Genomic DNA, 16,653 nt, shown 5'->3' on the forward strand with positions numbered 1-16,653 from the left:
CTCAGCAAGAGGCGCAGAAATCTCTAGCTGTAATTGTGGTTTATTTCAAGGTTCAGGTCTTTCAGGCTTTTCTTCATGTGTTTTGAAGCTCTGATGTTAGGACTGACACATTTAGGAATGTGATATCTTCTTGATAACTTGACCCCTTCATATTTGTGTAATGTTTCTCTTTATCTCTAGTAATAGTCCTTGTACTGAAATCGACACTGTCTGATATTAACACTCCAGGCCACGCTTGGCCTTTGCAACAGTCCATACTCTGTCTGTGGAGTGTTTTTCTCTCTAAATAAATCTACTTCTTACCTATCACTGTGTCTCTGAATTCTTTCTGCAATGAGACATCAAGAACCTGAGTTTCATTAGGTCCTGAAATCAGCTACGCTAACTCCTGCTCATCATCAACACCACTGGGGACATCTTCTGTGCCATTTCTTTGTGACAATTTTTTTTTTTTTTTTTGGTACTAACAGGAGAAATCGATGGCACCCCACTCCAGTACTCTTGCCTGGAAAATCCCATGGACGGAGGAGCCTGGTGGGCTGCAGTCCATGGGATCTCAAAGAGTCAGACACAACTGAGGGACTTTACTTTCACGTTTTACTTTCATACATTGGAGAAGGAAATGGCAACCCACTCCAGTGTTCTTGCCTGGAGAATCCCAGGGATGGAGGAGCCTGGTGAGCTGCCATCTATGGGGTCGCACAGAGTCGGACATGACTGAAGTGACTTAGCAGCAGCAGCAGCAGCAACACTTCGTTGGGAGACAACCTTGGAATTGATAGCATCTAAAACTGAACGAAGGCCTCCACCCAGGTGGAGGACGGTGACTGCAGGTTGAGCACAAGCATGTGAATAACATGGTTGGATGGCATCACCAACTCAATGGACATGAGTCTGAGCAAACTCCAGGAGATGGTGAAGGAGGGGGAAGCTTGGCATGCTGCAATCCATGGGGTCACAAAGAGTTGGGCACAACCAAGTGACTTAACAAGCGTGTAGACACCAGACTGGTTGGAACCAGAAGCCTGATAATTGAGGTGCATGGAACACCACCCTGTTCCCTCCCCACCAACCAGGCAGAGGAAGGTCACACACACTGCAGCCCTTCCTCCAACTGTTCATAAAAACTCTTCCCTGAAATGCTTCATGGAGTCTGGGCTTCCTGAGCACAAGCTACCTGTTCTCCTTGGTTGGTCCTGCAATAAACCTTTCTCAGGGTCAAAAAACAAAAAGCACTCCAGCCTTTTTTTTGTTTTTTAATCTACACAGTATATCTTGTTCTGTCCTTAGAGCTTCCCTGGTGGTTCAGACGGTGGAATCTGCCTGCAGTGCAGGAGACCCAGGCTCGATCCCTGGGTTGGGAAGATCCCCTGGAGAAGGGCATGGCAACCCACTCCAGTATTCCTGCCTGGAGAATCCCATGGACGGAGGAGCCTGGTGGGCAACAGTCCATGGGGTTGCAAAGAGTCAGACATAATGGAGCAACTAACACTTTCTTTTTTCAATCTGTCCTTATACTTAAAATGACTTCTTCTAGATAGCGTATAGAGAATAGCACTCATAACACATGGAACCGAATGTTTTTTAAAAGCTAACAAAAATTTTAGATCTATTTGTTATGATTTATTGAAATAAAAAATTAACACAATGATTATACAACAAACCAGACACAGCTGAAGAGAGAATTAATGAACTGGAGGCTAGATCTATAACATAGGCAGATAATGGTTAAAAATTATTAAAGAAAACTTTAGACAAGGCAGATACAATGAGAGGCTCTAACACATTTTCTAAGAGGGTAAGGAAGAGGCAATATTCAAAGACGAGAATTTTTTAGACTTGGAAAAACTGCACGAAACTGCACTTCTGTTGGATATTGCATTACAAGCTGGTTATAGGAGTGGATTAAAGTTAATAGAGGATTGTTTTCTGTCATGTTAAGAAATCTGGGGACTTCCCTGGTGGTCCAATGGCTAAGACTCTACACTTGCAATGCAGGGGACCCAGGTTCAATCCCTGACCAGGGAACTAAGACCCCACATGCCTCAATGAAGATCTTGCATGCCGCAATTAAGATCCAGTACAGGCAAATACAAACAAATCTCTTAAAAGAAGAAGTCTGCAGATTGGCAGTTGTGGGTCAGACATGAGATAAGCCTCTTGCCAGTCTCACAACTCCTCAAGGCCCCAGTGGTGACTCTTTGAAATGCAGTCATCATCAAGGAGGATAATATACCATCTTACAGTTTCCTAGGAGGAGAGACACCCAAGCCTCAGTTGGCACCCAGCTCCACATCACAAATCCTGCCTCCAGTCACCAAGGTAGAAGCAACTGAGCAGCTTCATTCTAGAAACATGACTATAATGGGTTACTAGAGATATCAGTCTGAGTCACTACCTGTCTGACTTATAGCAGGCCGGTTGTAAGATAAAAGGATTGGTTCCTATAGTTTGTGGGTCAGAGTTCTTTTCTGTATATGATCTGGCCGTTGTCTGTTTATATATTCAGCCTCTCAGCATTCATCGTCAAGGTCATCTCATGGCCCCAATATGGGGACAGCAGATCCAGCCATTGGGACCACATTCTAGGCAGAAAGAAAATAAGCTGAAGGTCAAAGAGCATGTCTCCTGGGTGAGTCTCTTTGCAGGACTTTTCATCATGAGGTTCCTCCCAGATACATTTGCTTAGATTTTTCCAGTACTCCCCACCATCAGGGAGGCAGGGAAATGGGGTTGTTTACTTGGCCCAAGAGTGCTCCTCCAAAATGAGACCTGCTGAAGGAAATAAAATGAGAATGGATACAGGACAGGCAAATGGCAACCTCTTTTATACCGTCAGACTGAAAAAATGGAAGAATAAATCTCTCTTTAAAAGTGTATTTATGAAAAATGCATCACTGAACAGAGTCTTGAATGTATTCTTCAGTATAAACAGTTTTACAACAATTATGTTAATAAAGAGCTGGTTGATCATAACTCTTCCTAGTCAAGGTCACAGGCTATAAACACTCCCCAGGGTCTCCTCCAAAGCCCTCCATCTCTTAAATCCTTCTATCCCCAGGGCACTGAGGCAAAGATAGAAGAACAATCTGAGTATACTGATATGAACACAAATTGAAAACTGCTCAGCTAAAACAGAATAGTTCAAAGAAACCATAAATTCAGGGATTTGGTCATTTGGCAAATTGACTCTTCAGAGAACTGGCTTTTAGCAATTGCCCAAGAGCAAGAAGTGAGTTCAAGCAGAAGAGAACATCATGGTGGTTGGGGGGTGCAGAGGAGGGGGCGGGGTCTGTCCGCGACTTCCGGGGCTTCCCTGCAGCTCAGAGGGTCCTGCCCACACTCAGGGGGAGTCCCAGGGCTGGAAGGTTGGCTCCACTGAACAGCGATCGCTCTCTTTGAGGTGGGCAATGTACGTCCTTCTGAAAACAAGGAAATGAAATTCAAGCTGAAAAACCTGAGTTCAGGAGAGACAGCAAATTCTGAAGAAATGCAAGAAAATGTGTCCTTTGCACTTTTGAGACTGAGTGTGCTGTTAAATGGGGCCCCTTGGCAGCCAGAAAAGCAGGATGAACTTCACTGGGGAAAACACTTATGGGAGGAAAGAGGCCGGGAAAGGGCGTCACAGCCTTCTCGGCAGCCCCTCTCCCCCGGCCTCTGGGGCAGGCAGCTTTCTGTCCGTTGCAACCACCGTCTTGGGAAGTGAGAGCGCCCACTGCATGCACTTCCCTCCCCTGTGAGGGGGCCAGATGCTACATGCACACGTGCACTTGTGCACCCACCCAGTCACACGTGTGCCACATGTATGCACACACACGTGCGCGCCACTCGCCGTCCTTCCCTGGGGTTTTCCATTTTCTCGCCTGCTGGGACTGGATTAGGAGGTGCTCTCTGGTTCTGCTTGGTGTGATCTGTTCTGCACTTTCCTCAGTGCAGCCCCATCTGCAGAGCCCGCTCCTTCCATGTGAGATGCAGGTTCCCACCCGACTCAGGGAATACTTGGGGTCCTCCTGCCACCAAGTCTCTCACAGAAAAAAAGATTGTTTGCAGTCTTTCATCAGAAACTTATTTTTCCCATTAAGGAAACATCCATCATTAAAATGCAAAATGGAAAGAAGGAGGGTGCAAGCAGTAACTTCCAATCAAGAAAAAAATCAAAACTGCCTCTGATCCTGGGAGAAGGGAAAATGGAAAACCTCAGGGCAGAAAGAAGTCTTGCCTGGTCCTGATCTGATGCAAGAGTTGGAGGCATGAATATTAAGAAGGCAGAATAGGAGAGTATTGGATTGGAAGCTTTTTAACGGAAAAAAAAAAAAAAAGAGTTGGTGAGTTGATGCATCATTGACAGCTCGCTGGGAATCAGTCTTCTAATCACACCTGGGTTCAGTCCCTGGGTTGGGAAGATCCCCTGGAGAAGGGCAGGGCAACCCCCTCCAGTATTCTTGCCTGGAGAATCCCATGGATAGAGGAGCCTGGTGGGCTACAGTCTCTGGGGTCACAAAGAGTCGGACACAACTAGCCACACAGCACAACACTGATGAGAGAGCTTTGGGAGGAAGAGATCGAGTCCCAGTGCAGGCTGGAGAGAGCCACAAAGCACATCTCTCTTGCATGACCTTGTGGTGATGTCCTTGGAAAACCGCTGACTTGGAGAAAAAGAGGCCTCAAGGGGGTGGAAGGAAGGCGCTGGGGAGGGAGGCAGTGAAGATGGGCTCCCAGGGCACCGGCCACAGGGCAGTGATTTCTGCTGAGATTATGGGTTTTGCCTGGGAAGCCAAATAGCCAGGTCCAAATTCAGGATCGATTATTGCTTCCCAGGTGGCGCTTCCCACCTGCCTGCCAATGCAGGAGACATGAGATACAGGTTTGATCCCTGGGTGGGGAAGATCCCCTGGAAGAAGACATGGCAACCCACTCCAGTATTCTTGCCTGGAGAATCCCATGGACAGAGGACTACAGTCCATAGGGTCTCACAGAGTCAGACGTGACTGAAGCGACTTAGCCTGCATTGCTAACCTCCAGGGCCTCAGCTGCCCTGCTTTAAAGGAGGGAACAGAATTGCATCCATCTGGTCATCAGAATTGAGCAAGTGAATCTCCAACGGCCAATGATTTAGTCAATCATGCTTCAGTGACGAAGCCAGACTAAAAAAACCCACGGAAGGAGTTGGAGATCTTCCAGGTAGACCTGACCAAACAACGGGAAGGTGACGTAACTCACCTCCACAGGGGAAGAGACTCCTGCGCTCAGGACCCCTCTGGACCTCACCGTGGGAACCTCCTCCCCTGGCAGTTCATCTGTAGCCCTTATGAAAAACTGGCAGATGTGAGTAAAGTGCTTCCTGAGTTCTGTGAGCTGTTCTAGGAAATGATTGAAACCAAGGAGGGGGTGGTAGGACCCCCTGATTTATAGCCAGGTCAAAGTGTGGGCCCCTGGGGACCCACTCCTTGGGGTTGGCATCCACAGTGGGGCTCATCTCTTGAGGCTGAGCCATTAATCTGTGGGGTCTTAGCTAATGCTGTGTGCTGTCAGACCTGAGTTAAACTGTGGCACAGCTCATGTCAGAGCTGGAGAATTGGTTGAAATGGGGAAAAACCCACATTTTTTGGCGTCAGAGTGAGGAGTGGGGAGTCAAAAACGGGAGTACTGACGGGAGTCAGTACGTAGAGACTGGAAGCAGCCTGGTGACGGGCTAGGGCTGGGGGACAGGGAGTGACTCTTAGTGGGTGCGGGGGTCCCTTCTGGGCAGTGAGATGTTTGCAACTAGAGAAGGTGGTATTTGCTCAACACTGAATGGACTAAATGTGACTGTACTCATTCCTGTGGTTAATTGCTATGTATATTTTCAGTGAGTTGTGGTCTCTGCTCTCAAGACTCAATCTACTTGAGAAGAAAAAGCATTGACTCAGCACACAGTCTGTTCCTGCGGGAAGCAATGAAGAGAACAACCCCAGCCCATCCTCAGGTGCAGCCTCGGTCCCTCCGTTTGGCCCGACCTCTCCGGTCACTTCAGTTCTAAGATTGGCTGAGGACAGCCTGCCGAGGTGCCCACCCTGACCCAGCTCTTTCCCAGGGCCTGCTTGCAGGTATGTGCTTTTCCTTATTCTCTGGGTTTAGGTTTTTTGCTCCATTTCTTTTTCCTCTACTCTTTGAGAGGTACATACTTAACCCTGCTCTAGTTTCTCAGTGGTGCCATTGTGTTTTTAACCGTACACTCAGATTAACAAAATCTCAAATTACTAACTCTGCCCTCCTGCAAAATGTGAACACCTCGGGGTCTTTTGCTCCAGTTGTCGCCTTTCATTTGTGTGTTATTTTTGCCCAGTGTCTTGGAATCTACTCTGGCGTTTTAACAGCCCAAAGTCGACTGTGACCATTGTTACTTTTCACAGTCATTACTCTGTACATACACCACTCCTTTCGTCTCTCTCTGCATCTGAGCATTCTTCCTCTGGCTGTCTAGCTCCTTTGATGGTTAACTCCCTTTGTTTTCATTTGAAAATGTCCTTTTTTTCCCTGCAAACTTGTGAAATAATTTGGGCTTCCCTGGTGGCTCTGATGGTAAAGAATCTGCCTGCAATGTAGGAGACGGAGGTTCCATCCCTGGGTCGGGAAGATCCCCTGGAGAAGGGAATGGCTACCCACTCCAGTCTTCTTGCCTGGAGAATTCTGTGAACAGAGGAGCCTGGCGGGCTATTGTCCATGGGGTTGCAAAGAGTCGGACACGACTGAGTGACTAACACAAAAACCTTTGCTGTTGAGACGTCAACTGTTAGTCCATCATTACCATCAGGGTCATTTAGCTTTTCTCTCTGTGTGCTTTAAAATGAGTACCTGAGCATGGTGGGAAAGCCACAGAGAGGAATGAGGCAGAGATCAGGCAAGAGGAATTTAAAATGAACCCAAGTATAAAATAAACTTAATTTTCACATCTGAAGATGGGCTGGAGCAAGAAAAAATTTAAAAAGAGGTGGTATGGGAGGAGTATGATGAATGGAAAGCCAGTGGGGAATGAATTGTTCATTGGTTTTTCTTGCTCTGTTCCTCTTATCTGTGGCTTGCTGAGTTACTCTGGGGCTGGGGCAAGTGGACCTAAGAACAGTAGACCTTGTGTGGTTGCTATGAGGACAAAATGAGTTAATATTTGTAAAACATTTAGAGCAAGGTTTGACATATAATTTTTTATATGTTTATTAAATAAGCATCTTCCTGCTGTTATCCTTGGTGCAGTGCCTCGTGGGCCAAAATGGCTGCTGGAGCACCAGCCATCACGACTGCATGCCAGAAAGGAAGCTAGGACACAACATTTCCTCTCACTTTTGGGAAATGCAGTCCTCTGGCTAGGCAGCCACATGCCCAGCTAAATCAGGATTCTATCATGGAGGAGAGACAGTCATTTTCATCATATGCTGCTGAGCATTCATCACACTAAATAATGTCATTTTTCTTTAATGACAAATCCCCATCTTCATTTTAATAGGATCTTTCTACCTGAGTCATTTGTTCCTTCTCTCCTTAGGACATTATGCCAGAGAAACAATCAAGTGTGTTCATCCGCATCCCACACACTACCTCAGGCTCCCTGGAAAAGCCCACCCCACCCTCTGTAGCTCAGTTTCCATGAATGACTTTAGGGGAAGCAGAAGAAACACACCCCCAGCCCCCAGCCCACTCGGAGGGGGCACACCTGGTGGGAGAGGCTGGACCGATGCTGAGCCTGACCACTCCTGTCCTTCCCACCTTCATGACTGAGTGATTCATTGCGAGGAAGAGGTAGTTATTCCACCGTGGTTTTCCTTCTGTAACAAATATCCTGTGTTTTATCAAACTGTGGTACTAAAAGAAAAGAAATAGAATATTGGAAAGAGGGAAATGGTGTGTCTGTATGGGAGAGGAGAGATGGGTAAAAAGCCAATCAATCTAAAGGAAAGGGGCGGGGGGGAGGGGCGCGAAAGGAGACGCCAGTGAAAATGGATGCATTAGATAGAAAACACCAAACAAGATGGACAGCCTTAGTGCTAAGGGTCCAGTAATTACACTTCTTGTAAATATAGTGGGCTTGTCAGCTATAAGACAGGTTTCTTAGAGTAGAAAAAATACCGCCATCTGCTGTTTATAAGAGACTTACCTAAAATATAATGAAGAAAAGGATTAAGGGAAGAGTTGGAAATAGACCAAGAAAGAAAGCTGATACCGCAGTGTTGATACCAAGTGGCTTTGCAGCAAAGACACTAAATAGAGATAACGAAGGTCCTTGTTTGTTAGTAAAAGGAACAATTCCTTAGGGAAGACAAACTTTGTGAGCTGCTGGGTAAATGTTTTCAAAGTATAAAAAGCCCAAATACATGGATGAAATTAATAGGTCCTCAGCTACTTCCCCTCCCTCACTTAATAATTAAGTCTGAAAGCCAGACTGGGCAAGGCAGTGGTGGAGCCCAGAGTGTGGGTGGGGGGCTGCATGAAGGGCAACACTGAGGGGCACAGGAGGGCACCTGGGGACCAGCCGGGGAGAGGAGGGGTCTGTGCTGGTGAGCCCATGGTGTCAGCAACCTGGCACAGGATTTTGGAGTCCAGCAAAATGAGGATGCAGCCATGGGGTGTGGTCCTTGTAGGGCCCTGATGCAGAGTTCCAAGATGCAACATGTACTTATATAGAAATGCACCCATGTAGAATGGTGTATATTCAGGCACCTATTTCCTTGCTCTGTCCCGAGAGGCCTCTATAGCAATGAGCACATCCAGCGCCCAGATCTTGGTTTCCAAATACCACTCTCCAGTATGTGGAACCAGCACCCCTTGGAGAAATAGCTGATGCTAGGACTTAGGAGAAAGGAGCAAGATGAGCCTGAAATCTTTTTGTATCAGAAAGAGAGAGTGCAAAGAATGATCGAACACAGCCAAAGAGATGCAGGAGGTGGGTCGAAGCCACTCTCACTGGCCAAATCAGGCACAGTTTCAGCTTCTCCACATCTCACCAACACTTGTTTTGTTTGCTCATTTTGGTTATAACGCCCATCCTAATGGGTGTGAGGTGGTATCTTACTGCAGTTTTGATGTGCATTTCCTTAATAATCAGCAATGTTGAGCATCTTTTCATGTACTTATTAGCCATTACATATCCTTAGAGAAATGTCTACTCGAGTCCTTCATCTATTAATGAATCACGTTGTTTTATATTAATCCCTTACCAGATATGATGTGCAAATATCTTCTTCCATTCTGTAATTGCCTTTTTACTCTGAGAGTGTCATTTGCACAATTTTTTTTTCAGGTTTTTATTTAAAACTTATTGTAATGGGGTCCATTGCAAAAGGAGAGGGTGAAGGGAGGGGAACTTTCAGGGGACACAGGAATACAATGCCAAGGCTAGGGCCATGGCTTCTGTTGGGAGGAGAGGGATGAGAAGAAAAGGCCAGGATTGGAGCTAGGGGCAGGGGTGGGGGAGAAAAGGGGGAGACACTGTGGCTGCATTCCCCCACCCCCAGGAAGTACCTCTAGTCCCCAGAACTGCCCCTCACCTACCCTCTAAGAGTCCACCTCCTGACCTACCTCTGGCCCTAGTGGCTCCTCCTTTTGATCCCTTTGACTTGTTTTCCCTGACAGATGCTCAAGAAGGATGATGTTCAGGGCCTGACCCCAAACAACCCCACCTGATGCAGGCACAACCTTGGCCTTCCCTGTTTCTGCCCTTTCTCAGTCCTCACCTTTCCCCTCTGTGGGATAATCTCTGATTTTCCTCCTTCCTCTTCCCCTCCCCCTGACGGGGGGCAGTGGAAAAAAAGCACTGCCTCTCCAGGGAGGGGCAGCAGACTTCAAGGGAGAAGTCTCTCAAACTCCTGGAAGGACAGGGCAGGGGTGACAGGGAGGGGAGGGGTGAGGCCAGTGGCCACTGCTGTCCTCTGATGCCCCTGCCCACTGTCCAGGGGGCAGGTATGGGGACAGGTATGTTGGGGGTCAGGTCTAATAGGGAGGAGAGAGGGGCAGGAGAAACGCATTGTTAAAACCTAGCGAATTCCACTAAGAAAACGTTTCTTCCTCCTTTCCCTTCTGGAGGCTCCTTGCTTGGTGGGGGAAGTAGTGAGGAGCTGCTGTGAAGAAGAGATGGTGCCCAGGGACCCTTCTCCCCTCTCCCCCACCCCACCCTCCCCAACCTGGAGCTCACCAGGTCTGGGAGGGAAGTGGCCGAGAGCTCACAGGCACCCCGAGAGGGAGCCCACAGCCATGGGCAGGGGGGCTGCCGCTGCCATTGGACAGGCCTCACCTGTAACTCTGTTGCAGAGCTCTCAGACATGGTGAGGGCCCTGGCTGTACACCTTCATGCGGCCCGAAACAGAAGCTGAGCTCTCATCTCGCCACACACATGACACGGCACCATCGCCACATGTTGTCCCGTGTGTGCCTGTAGTCCATCCTTCATAGCAAAGCCTGCTTCACATTTCTCTCATTTGAAGGGCTGTTTATGCACAAAATTTTCACAAAGTCAAATTTGTCTATTTTGTTGATCGTGTCTTTTCTCTTATTGCTGGTGTCATATCCAAGAAATCATTGCCAAATCTAAAGTCACGAAATTTTACCCCTGTGCTTCCTTCTGAGAGTTTTATTGTTTTAGGTCTTAATGTAGATCTTTGCTTCATGGTGAGTTGGTTTTTATATATGGTTTAGGCAAGGATCCAACTTAATTCATTTGCATGTGGGTATCTAGTTTTTCCGAATCCACGTGTTAAAAAAAACTGTCCTTCCCTCATTGAATGGTCTTGGCACCCTTATCAGAATCATATGACCATATGTGCAAGTGTTTATTTCTGGGTTATTCTATTCCATTAATCCATATGTCTGTCATTATGCCTGTACCACAATATTTTGATTTCTGTAGCTTTGAAATAAAGGAGTGTGAGTCCTCTGGCTCTGTTCTTTGAGATTATTTCAGCTAATTGGGCTTCCCTGAGATTCCATGTGAATTTTACAATGAGTTTTTCTATTTCTGCAAGAAGCACAGATTTCTTGGAATTTTGACAGTTATTGCATCTATCACTTTGGGTAATATTGACATGTTGGCAATACTCAACATTCCAATCCATGAACATGGACTGTGTTTCCATTTATTTATGTCTTCTTTAATTTCTTTCAGAAATGTTTTGTAGTTTTCACTGTGTAATGCTCTCACTTTCTGGGTTAATTCCTGAGGATTTTTTTCTTATGCTATTATGAATGGAATTGTTCTGTAATTTTCTTTTCAGATTGTTAGTTGTTAGTGTATAGAAATGCCACAGATTTTTGTGTGCTGACTTTTTATCCTGCTACTCTGTTGAGTTCATTTATTAATTCCAACAGTTGTTTGGGGAGTTTGGGATTTTTTTTGTGGAATCCTTAGGGATTTCGGCATATAACACCATACATCTGCAAATAGAGACAATTTTACTTCTTCCTTTCCATTTCAAATACCTTTTTCTTGCCTAATTGCTTTGTTTAGAACTTCTAGTACTAGTTGAATAACAGTGGCAAAAGTACCCTTGCCTGTTTCTGATCTTAGAGGAAAAGATTTCATTCTCTCAGCGTTGAATGTGGTTTGCACCATAGGTTTTTCATACATGGCTTTTATTATGTTGAAGTAGCTTCCCTCTAGTTTGTTGAGCGTTTTATCATGAAAGGCTATTTAATTAAATATTTTTCCTGCATTGAGATGATTATGGTGGGGGAGGTTCCTTCATTCTGTTAATGTAGTGTAGTACATTGATCAATTTTCATATGTTAAACTATCTTGCTCTCCAGGAATAAAGCCAACTTGGTCATGGTGCGCAATCCTTTTAACAGGCTGCTGAATTCAGTCTGCTAGTATTTTGTGAAGGATTTTTACATCAATTTTCAAAAGGGATATTGCTCTGTAGTTTTCTCTTACAGCTTCTTTTTTTCTGACTTTCGCATCAGGGTAATGCTGGTCTTATTCTATAAGTTAGGAAGTTAGGAAGTGTTCCCTACTCTACAATTTTTTGGGAAAAGGTTGAGGACTGATATTACTTCTTTGAATATTTAGTTGAAATTACCAGTTAAGCCAATAGGTCCAGGGTTTTCCATTGTTGGAATTTTTTGATTATTGATTCAATCTCCTTACTAGTTACAGGTCTACTCAGATTTTCTATTTCTTTGTGATGTAGTCTTGGTAGGTTTTGTGTTTCTAGGAATTGTCTACTTCATCTAAGTTATCCAATTTGCTGGCATACAATTATTCACAATATTCTCTTAAAATCTTTTTCATTTCTGTAGAATTGTAGTCAAGTTCGCACTTTCATTTCTGATTTTAGTAATTCGAATCCTCCCTCTCTTTTTCTTAGTCTATCAAACTGAAGGTTTGTCCATTTTTGTTGATCTTTTTGAAGAACTAACTCTTGGTGTAACGAATTTTCTGTTTTTCTATTCTCTATTTTAGTTTATCCCTGTTCTAATTTTTTTTTATTACTTTCTTCTTTCTGGTAGCTTTGGATTTAGTTTGTTCTTCTTCCTAGTTCCTTAAGTTAGAAAGGTTGTTGACTTGATATCTTTCTTGTTTAATGTAAGCATTTTATAGCTATTAATTTCCCTCTTGGCTTTTCGCTGCATCCCATAAATTTTAGTACGTGGTGGTTTCATTTTCATTTGTCTCTAGTTATAGTCTAATCTCCCTCGTGACTACTTTGATCCATTAATTAAGAGTGAGCTGTTTAATTTCCACAATTTCATGAACTTCCCAGTTTTTCCTTCTGTTACTAATTTCTAACATTATCCCACTGTAGTCAGGGACAGTCTTATTGTATTATATCTATCTTTTCATATCTATTGAGACTTAATCTGTGGCCTAACACATGGTCTGTCCTGGAGACTTTCCCATGTGCACCTGAATGTATGTTCTGCTGTGTGTTGCGTATATGTATGCAACATCTAGCTGGTTTTTTGCATTGAGTCCCCTATTTCCTGACTTATCTTCTATCTAGTTGTTTTATCCACTATTGAGAGTAGGGGTTTGAAGTCTATTACCATAGAACTGTCTATCTTACCATGTGAAAGTGAAGTCACTCAGTCGTGTCTAACTCTTTGGGACCCTGTGGACTGTAGCCCACCAGGCTCCTCCGTCCATGGGATTCTCCAGGCAAGAATACTGGAGTGGGTTGCCATTTCCTTTTCCAGAGGATCTTCCCGACCCAGGGATCAAACCCAGGTCTCCTGCATTGCAGGCAGATGATTTAACCTCTGAGCCACCAGGGAATCCCATGGTGAGATAGTTATAGTAAGATAGTTATTTTTAGATAGTAAGATAATAAGATAGTTATCTTACCATATAGCTATCCTTAATTCTGTCAGTTTTTGCTTCATACCTTTTGCTGGTCTATTATTAGGTATACAAATGTTTATAACTGTTAGAGCTTCTTGCTGTATTGAACATTTTACTAATATATAATGTCTTTCTTTTCCTCTTGCAGTCTTTTTTAGTGTTTTTTTTTTTTTTAATTAGTACAGCCTGTAGTATTTTGGTTACTGTTTGCATGGAGTATCTTCTTCCACCCTTTTACTTTCAATCTATTTATATCTTTGAATCTAAAGTAAGTCTCCTGTAGACAGCCTATAGCTATTTTCATCTGCTCTGCCATGCTCTCTTTTGACTGCAGAATTTAATGCATGCACCTTGAAAGTAATTATTGACGGAACTCCCCTGGTGGTCCAGTGCATAAAAGTCCACTTGCCAGTGTGGGAGACACGGGTCTGATCCCTGTTCTGGGAATATTCCGTGTGCCGCAGGGCAATTAGGTCCATGTGCCGCAACCACTGAGTCTGGGCTCCAGTGCCTGGAGCCGCACTACTGAGGCCCGCCTGCTCTAGAGTCTGTGTTCTGCAACAAGAGAAGCTGCCACAATGAGAAGCCCCCGCACCACAAAGAGAGGAGCCCTTGCTCTCTGCAACTAGAAAAAGCCCACGAGCAGCAACAGAGACCCAGCTCAGCCAAAAGCAATTTGTTGAAGTAATTACTGGTAAGGAGGGACCTCTGCCACTTTTATGTTTTCTATATGCTGTATGGACTTCCCTGGTGGCTCAGATGGTAAAGCGTCTGCCTACAATGTGGGAGACCTGGGTTCAATCCCTGGGTTGGGAAGATCCCCTGGAGAAGGAAATGGCAACCACTCTTGGGCTTCCCTTTTATCCCTGATTTCAGGCATTACTGTCTTCTTTTGTGCTTAGTTGATTTCTCATCAGGAAATATTTAATGCCTGGCTCATCTCCTTTTGCATATATCCTGTAGCTATTGTCTTTGCAATTACCATGAGGATTACAGGTAGCATCCAAAAGTTATAGCACTCTAAATTTAATTTCCAGCAGCTTGACTTCAGTAACATAGAAGACCTCTGCTCCCTGACAGCTCCACCCCTACTCCTTCTCCTTGGCAATTTCAAGGAATTACATCTTTATACATTGTGTCCCACAGGGCCCTCTGGCTGTCTTCACTTTTTTCTTCAATCTTTTTTTCTTTCTGTTACTCAAACTTGGCAACTTCAACTGTCTTATCCAAAATAGCACTGATTCTTCTGCCCACTCAAATCTGCCTCTGCATTCATCGAGCAAACTTTTCATTTCAGTTGTAAGCTCCAGAATTTCTTTTTGGCTTCTTTTTAGGTTTTCTTTATTGGTCTTTATTTAGGTCTGTTTTGATATTTTCATTTTGTTCTCATATCATTTTCTTGACTCTCTCTACATCCTCCTCTAGTCCTTTTCATCTTTAAGGCAGTTGATTTAAAGTCTTTGCCTAGTAGATCTGCCCTGAATGTCAGGGACAGTTTCTATTGTTTTGGTTTTTTTTTTTTTTTTCCTTTGAATAGACCATATATACCTGTTTCTTTGAATGCCTTGTGATTTTTTTTTTTTAAACTGGACATTTGAATCTAATGTCCTAGCTCTGAAAATTATATTCTCCCCTCTTTCCCTTCAGATTTTCCCCTCTTTTCCAGCGTTTTGCTGTTGATTGTTTTATTGATTTTGTTTTTTTAATTATTGTAGGCTGTTTCTGTGCTATACCTGTGGCATAAACTTAGTCTTCTAAGGTCCTTTCTGAGCATTTCCCTGGATATGTTACTTTCTAGTTTTCCCCATATGTGTAGTTGTTTCTGGATGTTCTAATCTCTAACCTTTAAGAAAAGGAAAAAGCGAAAAACGAAGGAGGATATTAAGGGGATGTCAGCCCTTTAAGTCCCCAGCAGTCGCTTCAGCCTGAGGGGGAGGGACTTGCAGCGATGGGAAAGGTACACCTCTGTGACTGGAGCAGCAACCTGCCATCAGAACATAAATCCCCCAAATCTGCAGGACAGGGTCCTACTCCGCATATCAAATCCCAGGGTCTTTGCAGGAGGCTGGGCATAGCCACCTGCTCTGGGCTAGAGACGGGGGTTCGGTAGATGCCACTGTGCAAGAGCTTAATTTTACCAAAATTGACCGCTCTTTACCACCCAGCCCTTCCCCCTTGAAATTATAAGGCTTCAACGGACTCGATTTCAAAAGCAGTTGCATTATTCAGGGCCAGTGCTGTGGTCCACGGAGAAGGCAATGGCAACCCACTCCAGTACTCTTGCCTGGAAAATCCCATGGAGCCTGGTGGGCTGCAGTCCATGGGGTCGTGAAGAGTCGGACAAGACTCAAGCGACTTAGCAGCAGCAGCAGCTGTGGTCCAAGTGGGGAGACGGATTCTGCAGCTTCCTACTCTGGCCTCTTCCCAGAATCCTCCCTCATAACTCTGAGCACCTCCTGCATGTGGGAATGGACGAAGTTCAGGGACATCAAGACGAAGGAAACAGCATCTTGTCTCAAGACAACCACTGACATGGGAGAGATTGGACGTTGGAGCCAGAAAAACTGATGCAACCCCTGGCTCTGGTGCCTACAGCTGTGTAACCCTGGAATCCACAGCTCTGTTTGTCCCGAGTATCAGGCTCCTGACCCAGAAAGCATGATGATAGTAACTGCTGTGAAAATTCAGCAGAATGGCCCATGAGAGCACCTCCTGTGGTGGTCAGCACTCAGGAAATCATTTTCTTCCTATCTCCATGGAAACAGCCCTCAAAGTCCTCAGACTCACTCTGCCCCAAAGCTGAAAATCTCAGAGGGGAAACCATTTTCAAAATCAAAAGAGTGACCTCTCAGAACAGATTGCTCTAGCCTGCTGTGATCCTGGGCAGAGGTATGCCCCATGCCTGCCAGGGGACAAGCCAGACATGCCCAAGGTTACGTAAGACTTAGGAACTAAAGGGGAGACCCAAAACATTGAAACCTGAAATTCTAAACCCAGGTCTACATTCATTCATTCAATCGTCCATTCATCCTTTCAGTCATCCATTTGCCCATTCAATCAATCATCCACTTGATCATTCAATTGTCCATTCATCATTCAATCAATCGTCCACTCAATCATTGATTCTTTCAATCATCCATGCTTGCAGTGGACACACTTGCATGCTGGGAAGGACACACATAGGTGTGCATCAGGAAGGACACACACAAGGACAGTCACAGAGACTCAGATGCAGTGGCCCAGTGCTCCAGCCAGCACAGCTGTAAGGCAAGGCACCCTCCCAACAACATGATGAATTGCATGCCGTGATGCAAAATGAAAAAGCCAGACACAACTGAGAACATAAGAAA

The 16,653-nt window shown here is 44.9% G+C and overlaps 1 long non-coding RNA gene and 1 other non-coding gene across 2 annotated transcripts; both read left to right on the forward strand.

The window, feature by feature from the left end:
- Positions 1 to 1,955: 1,955 nt before the first annotated feature.
- TRNAA-UGC (transfer RNA alanine (anticodon UGC)) lies at positions 1,956 to 2,028 on the forward strand. Its single transcript has one exon. It is a non-coding gene; the product is annotated as a tRNA-Ala (tRNA).
- Positions 2,029 to 5,114: 3,086 nt separating this feature from the next.
- LOC121818578 (uncharacterized) lies at positions 5,115 to 10,901 on the forward strand. The gene is made up of 3 exons (XR_006058549.2): positions 5,115 to 5,325; positions 5,850 to 6,086; positions 7,520 to 10,901. It is a non-coding gene; the product is annotated as an uncharacterized LOC121818578 (long non-coding RNA).
- Positions 10,902 to 16,653: the final 5,752 nt, after the last annotated feature.

This window comes from Ovis aries, chromosome 1 (genome assembly GCF_016772045.2).
Source record: "Ovis aries strain OAR_USU_Benz2616 breed Rambouillet chromosome 1, ARS-UI_Ramb_v3.0, whole genome shotgun sequence".
In the NCBI taxonomy this organism is placed as follows: Eukaryota; Metazoa; Chordata; class Mammalia; order Artiodactyla; family Bovidae; genus Ovis; species Ovis aries.